This window comes from Salmo salar, unplaced genomic scaffold (assembly GCF_905237065.1).
Source record: "Salmo salar unplaced genomic scaffold, Ssal_v3.1, whole genome shotgun sequence".
Classification (NCBI taxonomy): domain Eukaryota; kingdom Metazoa; phylum Chordata; class Actinopteri; order Salmoniformes; family Salmonidae; genus Salmo; species Salmo salar.
The window spans coordinates 255,196-278,752 of NW_025548330.1; the positions used below are offsets into that span (position 1 = coordinate 255,196).

Here is a 23,557-nt window from a genome sequence, read left to right on the forward strand (position 1 = left end):
GTCACTGATTTAATATTTCATATTTGTAACGAACATCTAACAACAGATGTCTGTTTGTATGTGGTCTGACAGAGGTTTGAGGACAGTGAAGGTCAAATGCGTAAGCATCATAAATGATTGCACTCTGAAGCAACAAATCTATAAATTAAACTGTTGACAGGATTATATCTTTGCCCCTTGGTGGAGTCAATCAAACTAAAAGACGTCAAGAAAAGTCAAGAAAGTCCACAGCCCACTTGCCTGACTCCTGCTATTCAGAAGAGTACAATTTTTTATTAAGGGTCTGGAAAAATACACAACACTATTTACATAGATAGAGAGGCTTCTCAATGGGAGCAGCACTTGTGAATACAATTAATTCAACTGAAATACAATGAACTCTTATGACTCAGAGCAATGGATTTGAAATATTCTTTCAAAATAAAATATCAAAGAAATGAATGACGTCCAGAGTTACAAAATTCCTGTAGTTGTCATTCAAGACTATGTGATAACTTGTTGATCTCAGGAGGTTTTGAATGTTATATGATCACATATGACTCAGGCATTTGAGTCACCTGGTTCAAAGGGACAGTTCACCATCCTCTGATTGGCAATCAGTGTGTGGTGTAAACCTTTGTTGATTCCGTATTGAATAGCAGTGATTGAATCAACGTGAATAGCTTGAAACATTCATGACCTTTGTATAGACAGACATAGCTATCCTGATTTGTGCTGCAGCGAAAATAGAGAGGATGCATAGTACAGTAATGCATAGTACAGCAACGTGAAAGTGCAACCATACAGCTGAAGAGTAAAGGCTGGTAACAGTGCACCAACTCGTCTCTTTCTCCTGCTTTAAAAACCTTTTACTGCAGAGGACTACATCAGTGTCACACAGAGTGTTTCTTGGTAGTCAAACAAATCTACTTTGAAACAAAAGTACTCCACTCGTAGGAGTGGTTTGTTCATAACCATCCTCCTTTTTGAGGCCACTAGGTCATTTGACTGCAGGAAAGGGCTACAGCTGGAATCCTTAATTGGTGAAACTGCCACATCCGTTTGGGATTACAACAACAAAGAAGTTACTGCATACAAACCAACACTGTTTTTCCCTCTGACATTATTGCATGCGTGATAGAACAGCACAATATGTACTGCAATTTTCTGACGTCGCTGCCGGAGTCTCCTCTCCTCTGTTTCAACAACAAAACAAAAACAATAACAAAGAAGACACACACACACACACACACACACACACACACACACACACACACACACACACACACACACACACACACACACACACACACACACACACACACACACACACACACACTATACACTACACACACACACACACACACACACACACACACACACACACACACACACACACACACACACACACACACACACACACACACACACACACACACACACACACACACACACACACACACACACACACACAGACACACACAGACACACACACACACACACACACACACACACACACACACACACACACACAGAGAGATTTGGTCCTCAGATACTCAAGAAGTTCTAAAGCTGCACCAATGAGAGCATCTTGACTGGCTGCTTCGCCGTCTGGTATGGCAACTGCACCGCCCTTGACCACAAGGCTCTACAGAGGGTGGTGCGGACAGCCTAGTACTTCTCTGGGGCCGAACTCCATGCCATCCTGGACGTTTATACCAGGCGGTGTCTAAGGAAGGCCCAGGAAATTGCCAAAGACTTCAGCCACCTAAGCACATGGACTGTTCTCTGTGCTACCGGAGCAACGGGTCTCAGACCAACAGGCTCCAAGATAGCTTCTATCTTGAAAGCAATTCGACTGCTGAATAGCTTCTCAGACTATCTGTACTGACTCTACCTGCACTGGCTATATACACATACACATGTCTCTATCCACACACACAACACACACACATAACACACTCACGCATACTGATGTCACATACACACACACACACACACACACGCCACCACAGACTCACACCCAGCATATGCACTGCTGCTACTTTTCACTCTTATTATTATATTTATATATATACTGCTCAAAAAAATAAAGGGAACACTTAAACAACACATCCTAGATCTGAATGAAAGAAATAATCTTATTAAATACTTTTTTCTTTACATAGTTGAATGTGCTGACAACAGAATCACACAAAAATAATCAATGGAAATCCAATTTATCAACCCATGGAGGTCTGGATTTGGAGTCACACTCAAAATTAAAGTGGAAAACCACACTACAGGCTGATCCAACTTTCATGTAATGTCCTTAAAACAAGTCAAAATGAGGCTCAGTAGTGTGTGTGGCCTCCACGTGCCTGTATGACCTCCCTACAACGCCTGGGCATGCTCCTGATGAGGTGGCGGATGGTCTCCTGAGGGATCTCCTCCCAGACCTGGACTAAAGCATCCGCCAACTCCTGGACAGTCTGTGGTACAATGTGGCGTTGGTGGATGGAGTGAGACATGATGTCCCAGATGTGCCCAATTCGATTCAGGTCTGGGGAACGGGCGGGCCAGTCCATAGCATCAATGCCTTCCTCTTGCAGGAACTGCTGACACACTCCAGCCACATGAGGTCTAGCATTGTCTTGCATTAGGAGGAACCCAGGGCCAACCGCACCAGCATATGGTCTCATAAGGGGTCTGAGGATCTCATCTCGGTACCTAATGGCAGTCAGGCTACCTCTGGCGAGCACATGGAGGGCTGTGCGGCCCCCCAAAGAAATGCCACCCCACACCATGACTGACCCACCGCCAAACCGGTCATGCTGGAGGATGTTGCAGGTAGCAGAACGTTCTCCACGGCGTCTCCAGACTCTTTCACGTCTGTCACGTTCTCAGTGTGAATCTGCTTTCATCTGTAAAGAGCACAGGGCGCCAGTGGCGAATTTGCCAATCTTGGTGTTCTCTGGCAAATGCCAAACGTCCTGCACGGTGTTGGGCTGTAAGCACAACCCCCACCTGTGGACGTCGGGCCCTCATACCACCCTCATGGAGTCTGTTTCTGACCGTTTGAGCAGACACACGCACATTTGTGGCCTGCTGGAGGTCATTTTGCAGGGCTCTGGCAGTGCTTCTCCTGCTCCTCCTTGCACAAAGGCGGAGGTAGCGGTCCTGCTGCTGGGTTGTTGCCCTCCTACGGCCTCCTCCACATCTCCTGATGTTCTGGCCTGTCTCCTGGTAGCGCCTCCATGCTCTGGACACTACGCTGACAGACACAGCAAACCTTCTTGCCACAGCTCGCATTGATGTGCCATCCTGGATGAGCTGCACTACCTGAGCCACTTGTGTGGGTTGTAGACTCCGTCTCATGCTACCACTAGAGTGAAAGTACCGTCAGCATTCAAAAGTGACCAAAACATCAGCCAGGAAGCATAGGAACTGAGAAGTGGTCTGTGGTCCCCACCTGCAGAACCACTCCTTTATTGGGGGTGTCTTGCTAATTGCCTATAATTTCCACCTGTTGTCTATTCCATTTGCACAACAGCATGTGAAATGTATTGTCAATCAGTGTTTCTTCCTAAGTGGACAGTTTGATTTCACAGAAGTGTGATTGACTTGGAGTTACATTGTGTTGTTTAAATGTTCCCTTTATTTTTTTGAGCAGTGTATATTTATTTAACCTTTATTTAACTAGGCAAGTCAGTTAAGAACAAATTCTTATTCACAATGACAGCCTACCCGGCCAAACCCGGACGACACCGGGCCAATTGTGCGCCGCTCTATGGGACTTTCAATCACGGCCGGATGTGATACAGCCTGGATTCAAACCAGGGACTGTAGTGACACCTCTTGCACTGAGATGCAGTGCCTTAGACCGCTGTGCCACTCGGGAGCCCCAGCCTCCTGTACATGTACATATTTACCTCAACTACCACGTATCCCTGCACATTGATATGGTATTGGTACTCCTTGTATATAGCTTCATGCTTGTGTGTTTTATTTCTCGCTTTTTTTTATCATTTTATCTAAAACTCTACATCTTTGGGAAAGAGTTTGTAAGTAAGCATTTCACTGTTGTATTTGGCGCATGTAACAAATAACATTTGATTTGACACACACACACACACACACACACACACACACACACACACACACACACACACACACACACACACACACACACACACACACACACACACACGTGAAATGCTAAATGTAATGTAATGGCTGCTGGCAGATGGGTGTTTTTATCTGTACACGTACCTGTACATCATGTCCTGTCCTGTAGTGTGATACCCAACACAACACACAGGTTCCAGTCTGGAATCACAAGCACTAAGGACAATCAGTGGTTGTGACAGTGTGACATAGAGCCACAATGACGTTACCAGTCTTATGTAACATCAGGCACTAAGAGCATGACAGTTCAGAGACATCAACAGCATTACAGTGCCAGGCAATCCATCCCTCTGTCCTTGCATCAGTCATTGCGTTATGCCAGCCCGCCCACTTGTTTCAGAAACATGAATGAATGATACCGATGAGACCATCTGAGAGACAATCTGCTAACTCGTTAGCCCTGACACAGTTCCTATTAACAATGGCTGTTGTATATGCTTTAATTACACTGATGAGGTACATGATACTGTTCAGCCAGTATCAATCCCTTGATCTACAGCAATATAAGTACACGACAACATACTGTACGTTGTACGCTCACCTCTTTGCTACAAAGCACTGCAGCTTTTTTTCTGTTTGTCAATGAAAGCCTCTCATTTTACATTTAATCGATACTATAGCAAAATAATTTTGCACGGACAAAAAGGAGGATGGCTATGAACAAACTACTCCACTCCAACGAGTGGCCATAAGAATGAGATCGCACACTGATGCATGTCAGAAGGTGCTTTCAACTGGGATGTGGTAGTAGCCCTGTCCTGCAGTCAAATTATCTAGTGGCCTCACGGGTGGAGTGATATTCTTATATTTCATAATTTAATCATTTATAAACATTTTTCGATTTTTTTTAATGCAGAAAATCCGGTGTTTCTATGTCTAACAGTTTTGTTATATTCAGTATTCTATGACGTATATAAAGTGTAATATTGGGATGCAAACTCAGAATTGAATACATCAGATAATGACCAGATCTCCCAGTGGAAGAAAGTCACATAATACTACAATTTCTTTCCCCAACACCAGCAAATTCTTTAGTTGCAAGGCTGGACTTTTCCTAATGTTGTTGAGAGACAAGAAGCATGGCAAAGGGACAGACTAATAGTCTACTCAACTTTACACTATTAGGCTACCTGTTCTCTCTCCCTCTGTCAACAGCCAAGTGGAATTCACATGATTTCACAAAGCTGGAACTCAGTCAGCTGTATAAGGAAATAAGTAAACAGGAAACCACTCACCCAGAGGTGGAGCTCCTAGTGGCCGGAGACTTTAATGCAGGGAAACTTAAATCAGTTCTACCAAATTTATATCAACATGTTAAATGTGCATCCAGAGGGAAAAAAATTCTAGATCACCTTTACTCCACAGACAGAGACGCATACAAAGCTCTCCCTCGCCCTCCATTTGGTAAATCCGGCCACAACTCTGTCCTCCTGATGCCTGCTTATAAGCAAAAATGAAAGCAGGAAGCAGCAGTGACTCGGTCAATAAAAAAGTGGTCAGATGAAGCAGATGCTAAACTACAGGACTGTTTTGCTATCACAGACTGGAACATGTTCTGGGATTCTAACGATGGCATTGAGGAGTACACCACATCAGTCACTGGCTTCATCAATAAGTGCATCGGGGACGTCGTCCCCACAGTGACTGTATGTACATACCCCAACCAGAAGCCATGGATTACAGGCAACATTCGCACTGAGCTAAAGGGTAGAGCTGCCGCTTTCAAGGTGCGGGACTCTAACCCGGAAGCTCATAAGAAATCCTGCTATGCCCTGTGACAAACCATCAAACAGGCAAAGTGTCAATACAGGGCTAAGATTGAATCATATTACACTGGCTCCGATGCTCGTCTTATGTGGCAGGGCTTGCAAACTATTACAGACTACAAAGGGAAGCACAGCCGCAAGCTGCCCAGTGACACGAGCCTACCAGATGAGCTAAATCACTTCTATGCTCACTTCGAGGCAAGCAACACTGAGGCATGCATGAGAGCATCAGCTGTTCCGGACGACTGTGTGATCATGCTCTCCGTAGCCGACGTGAGTAAGACCTTTAAACAGGTCAACATACACAAGGCTAGCCTCCCGGGTGGCGCAGTGGTCTAAGGTGCTAGCTGTGCCACCAGAGATTCGAGGTTTGAGCCTAGGCTCTGTCGCAGCCGGCAGCGACCGGGAGGCCCATGGGGCAGTGCACAATTGGCCCAGCATCGTCCGGGTTAGGGAGGGTTTGGCCGGCAGGGATATCCTTGTCTCATCGCGCACTAGCGACTCCTGTGTCGGGCCGGGCGCAGTGCACGCTGACCAGGTCGCCAGGTGTACGGTGTTTCCTCCGACACATTGGTGTGGCTGGCTTCCGGGTTGGATGTGCATTGTGTCAAGAAGCAGTGCGGCTAGGTTGGGTTGTGTTTTGGAGGATGGCTCTTGACCTTTGCCTCTCCCGAGTCAGTACGGGAGTTGCAGCAAAGAGACAAGACTGTCACTACTACCAATTGGATACCATGAAATTGGGGAGAAAAAAAGGGGTAAAAAATAATAAAAAATAACATACACAAGGCTGCGGGGCCAGATGGATTACCAGGATGTGTGCTCCTGGCATGTGCTGACCAACTGGCAAGTGTCTTCACTGACATTTTCAACATGTCCCTGATTGAGTCTGTAATACCAACAACTTTCAAAAAGACCACCATAGTCCCAGTGCCCAAGAACACAAAGGCAACCTGTCTAAATGACTCACGCACTCACGTCTGTAGCTGTGAAGTGCTTTGAAAGGTTGGTAATGGCTCACATCAACACCATTATCCCAGAAACCCTAGACCCACTCCAATTTGCATACCGCCCAAACAGATCCACAGATGATGCAATCTCTATTGCACTCCACACTGCCCTTTCCCACCTGGATAAAAGGAACACTTATGTGAGAATGCTGTTCATTGACTACAGCTCAGCGTTCAACACCATAGTACCCTCAAAGTTCATCACTAAGCTAAGGATCCTGGGACTAAACACCTCCCTCTGCAACTGGATCCTGGACTTCCTGACGGGCCAGGTGGTGAGGGTAGGTAGCAACACATCTGCCACGCTGGTCCTCAACACTGGAGCTCCCCAGGGGTGTGTGCTCAGTCCCCTCCTGTACTCCTTGTTCACCCATGACTGCATGGCCAGGCACGACTCCAACCTAATCATTAACCTGTTAGGGCTAGGGGGCAGTATTGACACGGCTGGATAAAAAACATACCCGATTTAATCTGGTTACCACTCCTACCCAGTAACTAGAATATGCATATACTTATTACATATGGATATAAAACACCCTAAAGTTTCGAAAACTGTTTGAATGGTGTCTGTGAGTATAACAGAACTCAAATGGCAGGTCAAAACCTGAGAGATTCCTTTACAGGAAGTGGCCTGTCTGACCATTTCTTGAACTTCTTTTCCATCTCTATCTTTTACTAAGGATCTCTGCTCTAACGTGACACTTCCTACGTCGTCCATAGGCGCTTAGAGCCCGGGAAAAACAGAATGTCGTCATTCCAGCCCCAGGCTGAAACACATTATCGCCTTTCTCAAGTGGCCGATCAAGGGACTCTGGGGTTATGCGCGTGACCCGACCGCCCCCGCCTTTGTGATTTTTTTCCTCTGTTTGCCGAAAAGGAGATTCCCTGTCGGAATATTATCGCTTTTCTACGAGAAAAATGGCGTAAAAATTGATTTTAAACAGCGGTTGACATGCTTCGAAGTACGGTAATGGAATATTTAGAATTTTTTTGTCACGAATTGCGCCATGCGCGCGACCCTTCTTTACCATTTCGGATAGTGTCTGGAACGCACGAACAAAACGCCGCTATTCGGATATAACGATGGATTATTTTGGACCAAACCAACATTTGTTATTGAAGTAGCAGTCCTGGGAGTGCATTCTGACGAAGACAACAAAAGGTAATCAAACTTTTATAATAGTAAATATGATTATGGTGAGTGCTAAACTTGCCGGGTGTCTAAATAGCTAGCCCGTGATGCCTGGGCTATGTACTTAGAATATTGCAAAATGTGCTTTCACCAAAAAGCTATTTTAAAATCGGACATATCGAGTGCATAGAGGAGGTCTGTATCTATAATTCTTAAAATAATTGTTATGCTTTTTGTGAACGTTTATCGTGAGTAATTTAGTAAAATGTTAGCGAATTCCCCGGAAGTTTGCGGGGGGTATGCTAGTTCTGAACGTCACATGCTAATGTAAAAAGCTGGTTTTTGATATAAATATGAACTTGATTGAACAAAACATGCATGTATTGTATAACATAATGTCCTAGGGTTGTCATCTGATGAAGATCATCGAAGGTGAGTGCTGCATTTAGCTGTCTTCTGGGTTTTGGTGACATTATATGCTAGCTTGAAAAATGGGTGTCTGATTATTTCTGGCTGGGTACTCTGCTGACATAATCTAATGTTTTGCTTTCGTTGTAAAGCCTTTTTGAAATCGGACAGTGTGGTTAGATTAACGAGAGTCTTGTCTTTAAATAACTGTAAAATAGTCATATGTTTGAGAAATTGAAGTAATAGGATTTTTAAGGTTTTGAAAATCGCGCCACAGGCTTCAAGTGGCTGTTACGTAGGTGGGACGAATTCGTCCCGCCTAGCCCATAGAGGTTAAGTTTGCAGTCGACACAACAGTGGTAGGCCTGATCACCGACAACGACGAGACAGCCTATAGGGAGGAGGTCAGAGACCTAGCCAGGTGGTGCCAGAATAACAACCTATCCCTCAACGTAACCAAGACTAAGGAGATGATTGTGGACCACAGGAAAAGGAGGACCGAGCACGCCCCCATTCTCATCAACGGGGCTGTAGTGGAGCAGGTTGAGAGCTTCAAGTTCCTTGGTGTCCACATCAACAACAAACTAGAATGATCCAAACACACCATGACAGTCGTGAAGAGGGCACGACAAAGCCTATTCCCCCTCAGGAAACTAAAAAGATTTGATATTGGTCCTGAGATTCTCAAAAGGTTCTACAGCTGCAACATCGATAGCATCCTGACTGGTTGCATCACTGCCTGGTATGGCAACTACTCGGCCTCTGACCGCAAGGCACTACAGAGGGTAGTGCATACGGCCCAGTACATCACTGGGGCTAAGCTGCCTGCCATCCAGGACCTCTACACCAGGCAATGTCAGAGGAAGGGCCTAAAAATTGTCAAAGACCCCAGCAACCCCAGTCATAGACTGTTCTCTCTACTACCGCATGGCAAGCGGTACCGGAGTGCCAAGTCTAGGACAAAAAGGCTTCTCAACAGTTTTTACCCCCAAGCCATAAGACTCCTGAACAGGTAATCAAATGGCTACCCGGACTATCTGCATTGTGTCCCACCCACCACCCGCCAACCCCTCTTTTACGCTACTGCTACTCTCTGTTCATCATATATGCATAGTCACTTTAACCATATCTACATGTACATACTACCTCAATCAGCCTGACTAACCGGTGTCTGTATGTAGCCTCGCTACTTTTATAGCCTCGCTACTGTATATAGCCTGTCTTTTTACTGTTGTTTTATTTCTTTACTTACCTGTTGCTCACCTAATACCTTTTATGCACTATTGGTTAGAGCCTGTAAGTAAGCATTTCACTGTAAGGTCTACACCTGCTGTATTCAGCGCACGTGACAAATCAACTTTGGTGAAAATCTCCTAGAGATGAACGTACTTTGGTGCAAAAAGTGCAAATCAATCCCAGAACAACACAAAGGACCTTGTGAAGATGGTGGAGGAAACAGGTACAAAAGTATCTATATCCACAGTAAAACGAGTCCTATATCAACATAAGGCCACTCAGAAAGGAAGAAGCCACTGCTCCAAAACCACCATAAAAAAAGCCAGACTACAGTTTGCAACTGCACATGGGGACAAATATCATACTTTTTGGAGAAATGTCCTCTGATCTGATGAAACAAAAATAGAACTGTTGGCCATAATGACCATCGTTCTGTTTGGAGGAAAAAGGGGGAGGCTTGCAAGCCGAAGAATACCATCCCAACTGTGAAGCACGGGGGTGGCAGCATCATGTTGTGGGGGTGCTTTGCTGCAGGAGGGACTGGTGCACTTCACAAAATAGATGGCATCATGAGGTAGGAAAATTATGTGGACATATTGAAGCAACATCTCAAGACATCAGTCAGGAAGTTAAAGCTTGGTCTCAAATGGGTCTTCCAAATGGACAATGACCCCAAACATACTTCCAATGTTGTGGCAAAATGGCTTAAGGACAAACAAAGTTAATGTATTGGAGTGGCGATCACAAAGCCCTGACCTCAATCCTATAGAAAATGTGTGGGCAGAACTGAAAAAAGTGTGTGCGAGCAAGGTCTACAAACCTGACTCAGTTACACCAACTCTGTCAGGAGGAATGGGGCAAAATTCACCCAACATATTGTGGGAAGCTTGAGGAAGGCTACCCAAAACCTTTGACCCAAGTTAAACAATTTAAAGGCAATGCTACCAAATACTAATTGAGTGTATGTAAACTTCTGACCCACTGGGAATGCGATGAAAGAAATAAAAGCTGAAATAAATTATTCTCCCTACTATCTTTCTGACATTTCACAGTCTTAACATAAAGTGGTGATCCTAACTGACCTAAGACAGGGAACTTTTACTAGAATTAAATGTCAGGAATTGTGAAAAACTGAGTTTAAATGTATTTGGGTAAGGTGTATGTAAACCTCCAACTTCAACGGTATAGCTCCCTGGCTAACTTCAAGCATCAGCTATCTGAGCAGCTTACCGATCATTGCAGCTGTACATAGCCCATCTGTAAATAGCCCATCCAACTACCTACAAATCAAATCAAATCAAATGTATTTATATAGCCCTTCGTACATCAGCTGAAATCTCAAAGTGCTGTACAGAAACCCAGCCTAAAACCCCAAACAGCAAGCAATGCATGTGAAAGAAGCACGGTGGCTAGGAAAAACTCCCTAGGAAAAACTCCCTAGAAAGGCCAAAAACCTAGGAAGAAACCTAGAGAGGAACCAGAATATGAGGGGTGGCCAGTCCTCTTCTGGCTGTGCCGGGTGGATATTATAACAGAACATGGTCAAGATGTTAAAATGTTAATAAATGACCAGCATGGTCAGATAATAATAATCATTGTAGTTGTCGAGGGTGCAACAAGTACGTCCGGTGAACAGGTCAGGGTTCCGTAGCCGCAGGCAGAACAGTTGAAACTGGAGCAGCAGCATGGCCAGGTGGACTGGGGACAGCAAGGAGTCATCATGCCAGGTAGTCCTGAGGCATGGTCCTAGGGCTCAGGTCCTCCGAGAGAAAGAAAGAAAGAGAGAAAGAGAGAATTAGAGAGAGCATATTTACATTCACACAGGACACCGGATAAGACAAGAGAAATACTCCAGATGTAACAGACTGACCCTAGCCCCCCGACACATAAACTACTGCAGCATAAATACTGGAGGCTGAGACAGGAGGGATCAGAAGACACTGTGGCACCATCCGATGATGCCCCCGGACAGGGCCAAACAGGCAGGATATAACCCCACCCACTTTGCCAAAGCACAGCCCCCACACCACTAGAGGGATGTCTACAACCACCAACTCACCGAAGACAAGGCCGAGTATAGCCCACAAAGATCTCCGCCATGGCACAACCCAAGGGGGGGGGGCGCCAACCCATCCCCATATTGTTTTATTTACTTTTTTTGTTCTTTTGCACACCAGTATTTCTACTTGCACATCATCATCTGCACATCTATCACTCCAGTGTTAATAACACTGGATTTTTTTATTGTGTTATTGACTGTACTTCTGTTTATTCCATGTGTAACTCTGTGTTGTTGTTTGTGTCGAACTGCTTTGCTTTATCTTGGCCAGGTCGCAGTTGTAAATGAGAACTTGTTCTCAACTAGCCTACCTGGTTAAATAAAGGACTTGTTCTCAACTGGCCTACCTGGTTAAATAAAGGACTTGTTCTCAACTGGCCTACCTGGTTAAATAAAGGACTTGTTCTCAACTGGCCCACCTGGTTAAATAAAGGACTTGTTCTCAACTGGCCTACCTGGTTAAATAAAGGACTTGTTCTCAACTGGCCCACCTGGTTAAATAAAGGACTTGTTCTCAACTGGCCTACCTGGTTAAATAAAGGACTTGTTCTCAACTGGCCCACCTGGTTAAATAAAGGACTTGTTCTCAACTGGCCTACCTGGTTAAATAAAGGACTTGTTCTCTACTGGCCCACCTGGTTAAATAAAGGACTTGTTCTCAACTGGCCTACCTGGTTAAATAAAGGACTTGTTCTCAACTGGCCCACCTGGTTAAATATAGGACTTGTTCTCAACTGGCCTACCTGGTTAAATAAAGGACTTGTTCTCAACTGGCCCACCTGGTTAAATAAAGGACTTGTTCTCAACTGGCCACCTGGTTAAATAAAGGTGAAATAAATGTTTTTGTTTATAAAAAAAAAATGTCTGACATCAATGTGTGAGCAACTACAATAATTGAATATGGTCAATTTCAAACATTTGTATATAACATAAACATACTGTTGACATGTAGGCTATGGTGTAATGGAATGGTTTGCCTTGTGTGGTAGGTTTTGTGGGTTTTGACACTCTTATGTAGGTGTTATAACCAGCCATAAAATAACTCAATATATGTCACAACAGGTCCAAATATGTGTCATAACAGTGTTATGACCATATTATAACAGGCTATGACAAGTTATGTCAGCTGTTATGACATATTATGACATGGTTATGACTGTGTCATAATGTTTTATGACGCTGGATGTCAAGTACAGTGTTACCAAAGTGAGTCGTAAACAGCAAATGTGAGTCAACAACAAACAACAACAACTATGACGGTATCACATTTTTTAAATAACACACTCTGATGCGGCATTTATATGCACCTCATTTACTTTCAATAAACCAAATTGACACACAAATTATAGATGTGCTGTGTCCTGTTCTGATTTCATAATTCATACCCTATGAAATGATTTATCCCTCAGATGGTCTTCTCTGATACTAGTTGGCTGTGGCTGAGCTCCAGATGGGGTCAGGGTTAGGGTTTGGACACGATTCCAATAATGAGTTGGCATGAACAGAGATTTTGCAATCTCTCCGATTTTCGGGAATCAGAACTGAAGCTGTGTCCAGCAAAATTCCCAGCGGTGGGCAGACAGGGGGTGAGTTCTCTCCTCAGCAGATATAAGGCCTTGGTCCTATAACTTCTCACGGAGTACATCGTCTTTACAGAGGAGACACAGCTCAACATACAAACTGATAAACAGATATTTCCATCAAAATGTGGTATGTTATACTTTTCATATTCTTTCTTCAACAAAACCCTAGTTGCCTGGCAATTGTTGTCATTGCAGTACCAATCCAAATGAATCTCTGAAATGTCTTTGGACAATGGATCTTTGTAAAATGGCAGGGAAACACAGCTACTTAAATCTTTCAAAAAACATTCAAATTGCTCTAGCTAGAGACCTTTTCTAAATATAGGTTAACAAGCAAGCCCAGAGACTTCCTAAGTAAAGGAACCGTTAGTTGTGGTACTAGTGAGTGTTTGGGCGCTGTCTGTCAGTTGGCTCTGTGTGTGTGTACTGTACTTATGTGTTCCTTCTGTCCGCAGGTCATTCCTGGTAGTGCTCCTCGCGGCCTCCTGTGTCTGTCTGGAACAGGACAAAATCAAAATCAAAATCAAAACCAATACCAAATCAATTGATGAGATGTCAGACAATTCAGGTAGCTATCTGTCTAACTGACACATAACCAACTCCCTGCCTTATGCCAATACGGGCTTACTTTTTCTGATTTAGATTGAAATGTCAACAAAGTGAGAGGGATGAAACGTTTTCAAACAAAAACATGTACATTTCAAAGATCATTGACAACCTTTCTTGTCCCATGTCTATGTTAAGGTGGGTGTTAGTGACACCATTGATGCAGAATATCGCCCAAAAATATTGGACTTACACATTACACGTGTGTTTTCACACGTGCAATTTGTCTATTTCCGAAACATATTATATTTGCTGGCCCATTGTGACTGGTTCGTGTAAGGATATCACTCACATTTCAATTACACTGTCACTCTCATCGGATGTTCTGAAGCCAATCTTCACTATGGATCCCCTTACGCAACTCTGAGCTGAGCAGACACAAGCTGTTCCTATTCAGCCTGTTGGAGAATACAGTAGCTGTGGCCAAAATGAGGATGTCACCATCACTTTCAAGTGAGAACCTTGTTAAGTCTCACGGCTCACAGCTATTATCCCGATTATCTTAAAAATCGATTCAGCAGCGACACACATGAGATGACAGGGATCAAAGAGAAGGCAAGCAGGGAGGAAAGGAAGGAGAGATCCTCAGTCTCAGCTTCCTCCAAGCTGGATGGTAAAATATGTCATTAGGAAAATCTACAGAGCATGAAAGCCTTGAAAAGTAAAATTCCTCAAAATCCACCTCTCATCAAACGTTTCAGGAAAATGTTTGAGAAGAGAAATGACACTAATTCCATCCTCATCTAGGTTTCTGCGTATTGTGACCTCCAAGGTAATTCTGTGAAAGCTAGCCTTGTCTGGCTCAAGTCATGACAACACTTATTTTTTTTAGATAATAGTAGATGATTAATGAATTTACTGAACTTTTGTCAGGTCAAAGCAAAAAGGTTCCAGAAAGCTACTACCAAATGCTATGTGTATTCAAGTGAATAGTGTTGATTTTAGCAAACTCAAACTCAAACTAAAACCAAGGCTGGAATTGTATTGAGGCACATTTCATTTTTCTGCAATAATCTTTTATGGTTGTGTTTGAGTTGCACAGCAGTAAGTGCTAGGTGGTGCTGAGTTGGGGATGTTTTAACCATATAGAGATTGTATAGAAATAATGTTGTTGTGTTTCTTGCCCAGACCTGCGCTTCAGGCGTATGGTTGGGGGCACCCTGGCCCCTCATGTCCCCTGGCAGGCCATGGTCTATCTGAGTAAAAACGTCATGAACGGGGGCTTCGCTGGGGGAGCTCTAATCTCTGACCGCTGGGTCCTGACCGCTGGCAGGAACTTGTTTGTCAGGAAGAGTAGGCAGGACACCCAGGGGAAAGAACCAATCATCCCCAAGGTGTACCTAGGCATCACGCGATACTCCCAAGCCAATGACTCCAAAGAAGTTGCTGTAGAAAAGGTGAGCTAGTATACCCATTACCATCTCTTTCAAACAATATACAGACAATTCAGTATTTACAGCAAGCAGAACTGCACTGGGCTCTCTCACCTACATCATCATTTTCAGTCTTATAGGTAGTTAGAGCACAAATACAGTAGATCGTCAAAAAAAAGGTCCTATGAATTATTCCCTTCCCCTTCTAGGTGGTTCTGCACCCAGGCTTCCAGAGCGTGTCAGACTGGGACAACGACCTGGCTCTGATTCAGCTGAAGGAGCCATTCACCTTGAGCGAGGCTGTGATGCCCATCCCTCTGCCTGAGAGGGGTGAGGACCTGGCTGAGGCAGCCCAGGAGAAAGGCATCATCACAGGCTGGGGTTGGGGGTCCACTTCACCCCCGCTGAGTCACTGAAACACCTGGTATTGCCTGTGGCATCGCATAGCTTCTGTAAGGCAGAGTACAACCGTGGTGGCAGCACTCCAACCATAGACGACAACATGTTCTGTACTGGAGCCAGCAAGTACCAGGAGAATGTGTGCTTTGGGGATGCAGGCGGTGCCCTGGCAGTCCAGGACCCCAAAGACGGCAGAGTGTATGCTGCAGGGATCCTGTCCTTCGATAAGGCCTGTGCCGTGAGGAAATACGCTGTCTACATGAAGCTCTCTGCCTACATGCCTTGGATCAACAGTGTCCTCAGGGGTGACAGTGAGAAATCAGCCAGTCTCCGCTCCAGTGTAATGTCTGAGATGTTTTCGAGGCAGTTGTAGCCTCCACTCAGCACAGTTTCAGATATGAGAGCCGGGGCTCATAATCTCCATTATGCCTTTGCTAACAAAGTAATTTTCTGACTTGATCTTGTAAAACTCTCTCAAGTTTCGACTTTCATTGAGTGTGTGCCCCCGCCTGATTGAGTGTGTCTTCCGATGTTGATTTCAAAGGATTTTCAATAAATTAATCTCTCCTAAGAAGTTTGGTTTCCGATGTTTCACCTTATAACTTTTATTCACATTTTCTTCAACTCCTTTTAGAATGCTGGGAAACATGTTTTAGATCATCTCTACAAGCTGGAACCTTAGAGCATGTTAGAGCCATTAAAACAAGTAACCTACAGCTAGGACATGAGACGATTTTGAAGTTCATTTAAGTAATGGAATTATTAAGGAAAATTGTTATCTGGCCAAGGAGGATATTGTGTTGAGACCAGCAAGGGTTTTTTAGTAGATTTGTCATGAAAATCATTCAAGAAGGAAATAACTTGTTCTAAAATAGAGCTACATAAACGAGGGTCTAGAATCCCTCCCAGCAGGGGAATGGAGGTCATGTCACTCCTGGTTAGTGACTAATTTAAATACAGAAGACAAAAGGCTTGTCATCACAGCTCAACACTAGTTAATAGCTCTCTTGCTTTGGAGCAGCCTGTTGTACCACAATTTGTTCAGTTTCAACAAGAGATATCTCAGAAATGGTGCCGAAGAGTATGGCTGATGTTTTACATGCCCGTAATCAATTGTGCTATTTTGTTCATTTTTTTGTGTTGTTTGTAACTTATTTTTTAACTTATTTTGTACATAATGTTGCTGCTACCGTCTCTTACGACCGAAAATAACTACTGGACATCAGAACTGGGATTACTCACCACGGACTGGTAGAAGCTTTTTCCTTTAATCTCTATGTACTAGGGGCATGCGTCCCACCCCTGGTACACCCTATCAACAACAGGTGAAATATCAAGAGCGCCAAATTTGAAAACTATTAAATGTCATAATTCAAATTTCTCAAAAATACAACTATCTTACACCCTTTGAAAGATAAACATCTCCTTAATCTAACCACGTTGTCCGATTTCAAAAAGGCTTTACGGCGAAAGCATAAAGTTAGATTATGTTAGGAGAGTACATTGACAATAGCTGTGTGTAATGTTTTGTCAATTCAAAGACAGGCATCACCAAAAGCAGAAAACCAGCTAAAATTATGCACTAACCTTTGACAATCTCCATCAGATGACACTCCTAGGACATTATGTTAGACAATACATGCATTTTTAGTTCTATCAAGTTCATATTTATATACAAAAATAGCGTTTTACTATGGCGTTGATGTTGAGGAAATCGTTTCCCTCCAATAACCGCCAGTCAAATCAGCACGACAAATTAAATAATTACTATTCGAAAACATTGGTAAAATATTATATTGTCATTCAAAGAATTATAGATTTACATCTCTTGAACGCAACCGGATTGCCAGATTTAAAAATAACCTTACTGGGAAATCACACTTTGCAATAATCTGAGCACTGCGCCCATAAAAATACGCTTTGCGATACAGACTAACCGCCATGTTGGAGAGATCTAAAATCGAAAATACTATGTAAATAATCCATTACCTTTGATTCTCTTCATCAGATGTCACTTCCAGGAATCCCAGGTCCATAACAAATGTAGTTTTGTTCGAAAAAGCTCATAATTTATGTCCAAAAAGCTCCGTGTTGTTAGCACATGATCTAAGCCCGCCGGACTTCTCTTCATGAAAGAAGGGAGAAAAAATATTTACGTTCGTTCAAACATGTCGAACGTTGTATAGCATAAATCATTAGTGCCTTTTTTAACCAGAACATGAATAATATTCAAGGCAGACGATTGCATTCTCTTTTAAAACGTATTGGAACGAGAGTACCCAACATGAACTCGCGCACCAGAGTCTAATCGGCCATCACCGTTCCAAGGCTCTTGTTCGGTCAGATCTCACAGTATAAGACTCAAAACACTTTGTAAAGACTGGTGACATCTAGTGGAAGCCATAGGAAGTGCTCAACGATTAATAAGCCCCTGTGTGTTTCAATGGCATAGGCTTAAAGGTAATTCAACACATCAGGTATCCACTTCCTGTCAGAATTTGTCTCAGGGTTTTGACTGCCATATGAGTTCTGTTATACTTACAGACACCATTCAAACAGTTTTAGAAAATTCAGTGTTTTCTATCCAAACCTGAACAATAATATGCATATTCTAGCTTCTGAGTTGGTGTAGGAGGCAGTTAAAAATGGGCACATATTTTTTTTCAAAATCCTCAATACTGCCCCCTATCCCCAAGAGGTTTTAACACAGCTGTGAGTAGTTATTTTTTTCATTTTTTCATTTTTGACAAAATGAGCAGTCCTGGAAGTGACAGATTTTGACTCATATTGAGTGATAAGACTGAGCTATTTAAAAACACTTTTTCAACATTTCAAGATAGCAGTTAGTTCAGTTTGATCTTATTAAAGACAGCTGTATCATTTTTTTATTCATTTTGACATATTTTTTGGGACCACTTTTTTTGCTCTGTTTGAAGGCTGTCAGCTTCTTCTCAGGAGGAGAATCACTTAGCCTTTCAACTCATTTTCAAATGATAGGATGCCTATTTTAAAACACTTTCTCTACATTTCAGCCAACATGTTATTTTTACTCAGCGTCGGCCTCGGACTGAAGGTCTGTCTGCACTGAGGACAGCTATAGACCCCTTTCAGAACATCCTGATCCCAGCAGCCCTCAATACAGCTCCTACAGTAACTGTGTCCACAGGGGATGGTGACTGGTTCCTTCAGTAGATCCAGACAGACAGAACAACAGAACTGGTCCTGGTCCAGCAGAACTCCCTGTTGAGCCATTTGGACGGTTGTTCACTCTCACACAGACAGACGAGACAGAGACTCAGATCAGTTTCGTTTCCTCAGAAGACAGTTTGTGAAGGGGGATGGATTTCCTGGTTCTGCCAGAGGGGTGGGGTTAGAGGAATGCAGGAAGAGAGAGAGGAACTGCAAGCAACATCAAGAGGGAGACAAATAGTTTTGTTCCAATGTTAGAGCCCTTAACATATAAATAGTGTTAACCCAGTATCAGTATCAATAGTGTTAACCCAGTATCAGTATTAATAGGGTTAACCCAGTATCAGTATCAATAGTATTAACCCAGTATCAGTATTAATAGTGTTAACCCAGTATCAGTATCAATAGGGTTAACCCAGTATCAGTATCAATAGTGTTAACCCAGTATCAGTATAAATAGGGTTAACCCAGTATCAGTATTAATAGGGTTAACCCAGTATCAGTATCAATAGGGTTAACCCAGTATCAGTATCAATAGGGTTAACCCAGTATCAGTATTAATAGTGTTAACCCAGTATCAGTATCAATAGGGTTAACCCAGTATCAGTATCAATAGTGTTAACCCAGTATCAGTATCAATAGGGTTAACCCAGTATCAGTATCAATAGTATTAACACAGTATCAGTATCAATAGGGTTAACCCAGTATCAGTATCAATAGGGTTAACCCAGTATCATTATCAATAGTGTTAACCCAGTATCAGTATCAATAGGGTTAACCCAGTATCAGTATTAATAGTGTTAACCCAGTATCAGTATCAATAGGGTTAACCCAGTATCAGTATCAATAGTGTTAACCCAGTATCAGTATCAATAGTGTTAACCCAGTATCAGTATCAATAGGGTTAACCCAGTATCAGTATAAATAGTGTTAACCCAGTATCAGTATTAATAGGGTTAACCCAGTATCAGTATCAATAGTGTTAACCCAGTATCAGTATCAATAGGGTTAACCCAGTATCAGTATCAATAGGGTTAACCCAGTATCAGTATCAATAGGGTTAACCCAGTATCAGTATCAATAGGGTTAACCCAGTATCAGTATCAGTACCCAGTATCAGTATCAATAGTGTTAACCCAGTATCAGTATCAATAGGGTTAACCCAGAATCAGTATCAATAGTGTTAACCCAGTATCAGTATCAATAGGGTTAACCCAGTATCAGTATTAATAGTGTTAACCCAGTATCAGTATTAACAGGGTTAACCCAGTATCAGTATTAATAGGGTTAACCCAGTATCAGTATCAATAGGGTTAACCCAGTATCAGTATCAATAGGGTTAACCCAGTATCAGTATCAATAGGGTTAACCCAGTATCAGTATCAATAGTGTTAACCCAGTATCAGTATTAATAGGGTTAACCCAGTATCAATAGTGTTAACCCAGTATCAGTATCAATAGTGTTAACCCAGTATCAGTATCAATAGGGTTAACCCAGTATCAGTATCAATAGTGTTAACCCAGTATCAGTATCAATAGTGTTAACCCAGTATCAGTATCAATAGGGTTAACCCAGTATCAATATCAATAGTGTTAACCCAGTATCAATATCAATAGGGTTAACCCAGTATCAGTATTAATAGGGTTAACCCAGTATCAGTATCAATAGTGTTAACCCAGTATCAGTATCAATAGGGTTAACCCAGTATCAGTATCAATAGGGTTAACCCAGTATCAGTATCAATAGGGTTAACCCAGTATCAGTATCAATAGTGTTAATCCAGTATCAGTATCAATAGTGTTAACCCAGTATCAGTATCAATAGGGTTAACCCAGTATCAATATCAATAGTGTTAACCCAGTATCAATATCAATAGGGTTAACCCAGTATCAGTATCAATAGGGTTAACCCAGTATCAATATCAATAGTGTTAACCCAGTATCAATATCAATAGGGTTAACCCAGTATCAATATCAATAGTGTTAACCCAGTATCAATATCAATAGGGTTAACCCAGTATCAGTATCAATAGTGTTAACCCAGTATCAGTATCAATAGTGTTAACCCAGTATCAGTATCAATAGGGTTAACCCAGTATCAGTATCAATAGGGTTAACCCAGTATCAGTATAAATAGTGTTAACCCAGTATCAGTATCAATAGGGTTAACCCAGTATCAGTATAAATAGTGTTAACCCAGTATCAGTATAAATAGGGTTAACCCAGTATCAGTATCAATAGGGTTAACCCAGTATCAGTATTAATAGTGTTAACCCAGTATCAGTATCAATAGGGTTAACCCAGTATCAGTATCAATAGGGTTAACCCAGTATCAGTATCAATAGGGTTAACCCAGTATCAGTATCAATAGTGTTAATCCAGTATCAGTATCAATAGTGTTAACCCAGTATCAGTATCAATAGGGTTAACCCAGTATCAATATCAATAGTGTTAACCCAGTATCAATATCAATAGGGTTAACCCAGTATCAGTATCAATAGGGTTAACCCAGTATCAATATCAATAGTGTTAACCCAGTATCAATATCAATAGGGTTAACCCAGTATCAATATCAATAGTGTTAACCCAGTATCAATATCAATAGGGTTAACCCAGTATCAGTATCAATAGTGTTAACCCAGTATCAGTATCAATAGTGTTAACCCAGTATCAGTATCAATAGGGTTAACCCAGTATCAGTATCAATAGGGTTAACCCAGTATCAGTATAAATAGTGTTAACCCAGTATCAGTATCAATAGGGTTAACCCAGTATCAGTATAAATAGTGTTAACCCAGTATCAGTATAAATAGGGTTAACCCAGTATCAGTATCAATAGGGTTAACCCAGTATCAGTATTAATAGTGTTAACCCAGTATCAGTATGAATAGTGTTAACCCAGTATCAGTATCAATAGGGTTAACCCAGTATCAGTATTAATAGGGTTAACCCAGTATCAGTATCAATAGGGTTAACCCAGTATCAGTATCAATAGTGTTAACCCAGTATCAATATCAATAGGGTTAACCCAGTATCAGTATCAATAGTGTTAACCCAGTATCAATATCAATAGGGTTAACCCAGTATCAGTATCAATAGTGTTAACCCAGTATCAATATCAATAGGGTTAACCCAGTATCAGTATTAATAGTGTTAACCCAGTATCAGTATCAATAGGTTTAACCCAGTATCAGTATCAATAGTGTTAACCCAGTATCAATATCAATAGTGTATCAGTATCAATAGTGTTAACCCAGTATCAGTGTTAATTAGTCCCGTGCTTCGACTACTCAGACCCCTCACACATCCGGTCCATTCTGATGACCTCACAGACACCATACCACTTTTGACACCAATGTAGCAAACAGCTGGGCAGGGAAGTGAACCCAGGTCTCACATGTAAAAGGCCAACAACCTACGCATCGCACCATTGGCACCAATTGGGTCACTTGGTTAGAATTGTGAAGTGGCTCATATAGCGAGGATCACTGCACTATAGAGGAACTATGATACAATTACATTATCATATGAAATGTAGAGGATCACTACACTATAGAGGAACTATGATACAATTACATTATCATATGAAATGTAGAGGATCACTACACTATAGAGGAACTATGATACAATTACATTATCATATGAAATGTAGAGGATCACTACACTATAGTGGAACTATGATACAATTACATTATCATATGAAATGTAGAGGATCACTACACTATAGAGGAACTATGATACAATTACATAATCATATGAAATGTAGAGGATCAGTGCACTATAGTGGAACTATGATACAATTACATTATCATATGAAATGTTAAATGTAGAAGTATAATATCTGAATATTGATATATTGAATTTGACTTGACCACGTCCAGTCTGCTCCATTTATATGATTAAACTGACACCAACCTGTCTCAGTAGTAGTAGACTGTTAGGAGTGTTTTACTGTCATTCACTATACTAACATTACACCAACCTGTCTCAGTAGTAGTAGACTGTTAGGAGTGTTTTACTGTCATTCACTATACTAACATTACATTTAATTTATCTACACACTTTACTATAATCCCTGGCAGGATTCTCACCTTGAAACTTCATTGTGATTTTTTTCTGTTCTGTTGTGTATATTGTGATGGGTGAGGCCTGAGCTGGAATGTGAAGCTAACTGAAGCTGGCTAACTTTAGAAAACCAGTATATCAAGCCTGTATCATAGTATACCCCTCAGGCTACGTTCAGGTTTCAGCAAGAGGCAGGTATCAACATGCCGAGTCGTAGGCAACAACCTGGGTCGTATTCATTAGTTTACTCCACAGCCAACAGTTTTAAGATGTTAAATAAAACATAAACCGTTTACTCTAAACGCTGTACAATGTGACCTAAACGGTTTCTGTTGCCAAACGTTTTGCTACGGTGGGCACTAATGAATACACACAAACTGTTTTGAGGAAGTGTAAGTTGTTGTTAGTCTCTCGAACAATATTTTTTTGTCTCTCTTTCACACAACATACCTTCCTGAGTGAAAAGAGTTAACTGTAGATTATAAAGAGAACATGTTTGTTTGTTACTTGTTGTGTTTTAAGCCTGTTTTGAGAAGACAAGTCTATAGACCTATGATACAGTACACTCTTAGAATAAAGGGTTCCAAA

General features: G+C 42.1%; 1 pseudogene across 1 annotated transcript; it reads left to right on the plus strand.

Moving 5' to 3' along the window:
• The first annotated feature begins 13,282 nt into the window (after window positions 1-13,282).
• Window positions 13,283-16,289, plus strand: LOC123732899 (haptoglobin-like; annotated as a pseudogene). The gene is made up of 4 exons (XR_006763476.1): window positions 13,283-13,464; window positions 13,793-13,905; window positions 15,072-15,340; window positions 15,526-16,289. The product of XR_006763476.1 is annotated as a haptoglobin-like (transcript).
• The last annotated feature ends 7,268 nt before the right edge of the window (window positions 16,290-23,557 follow it).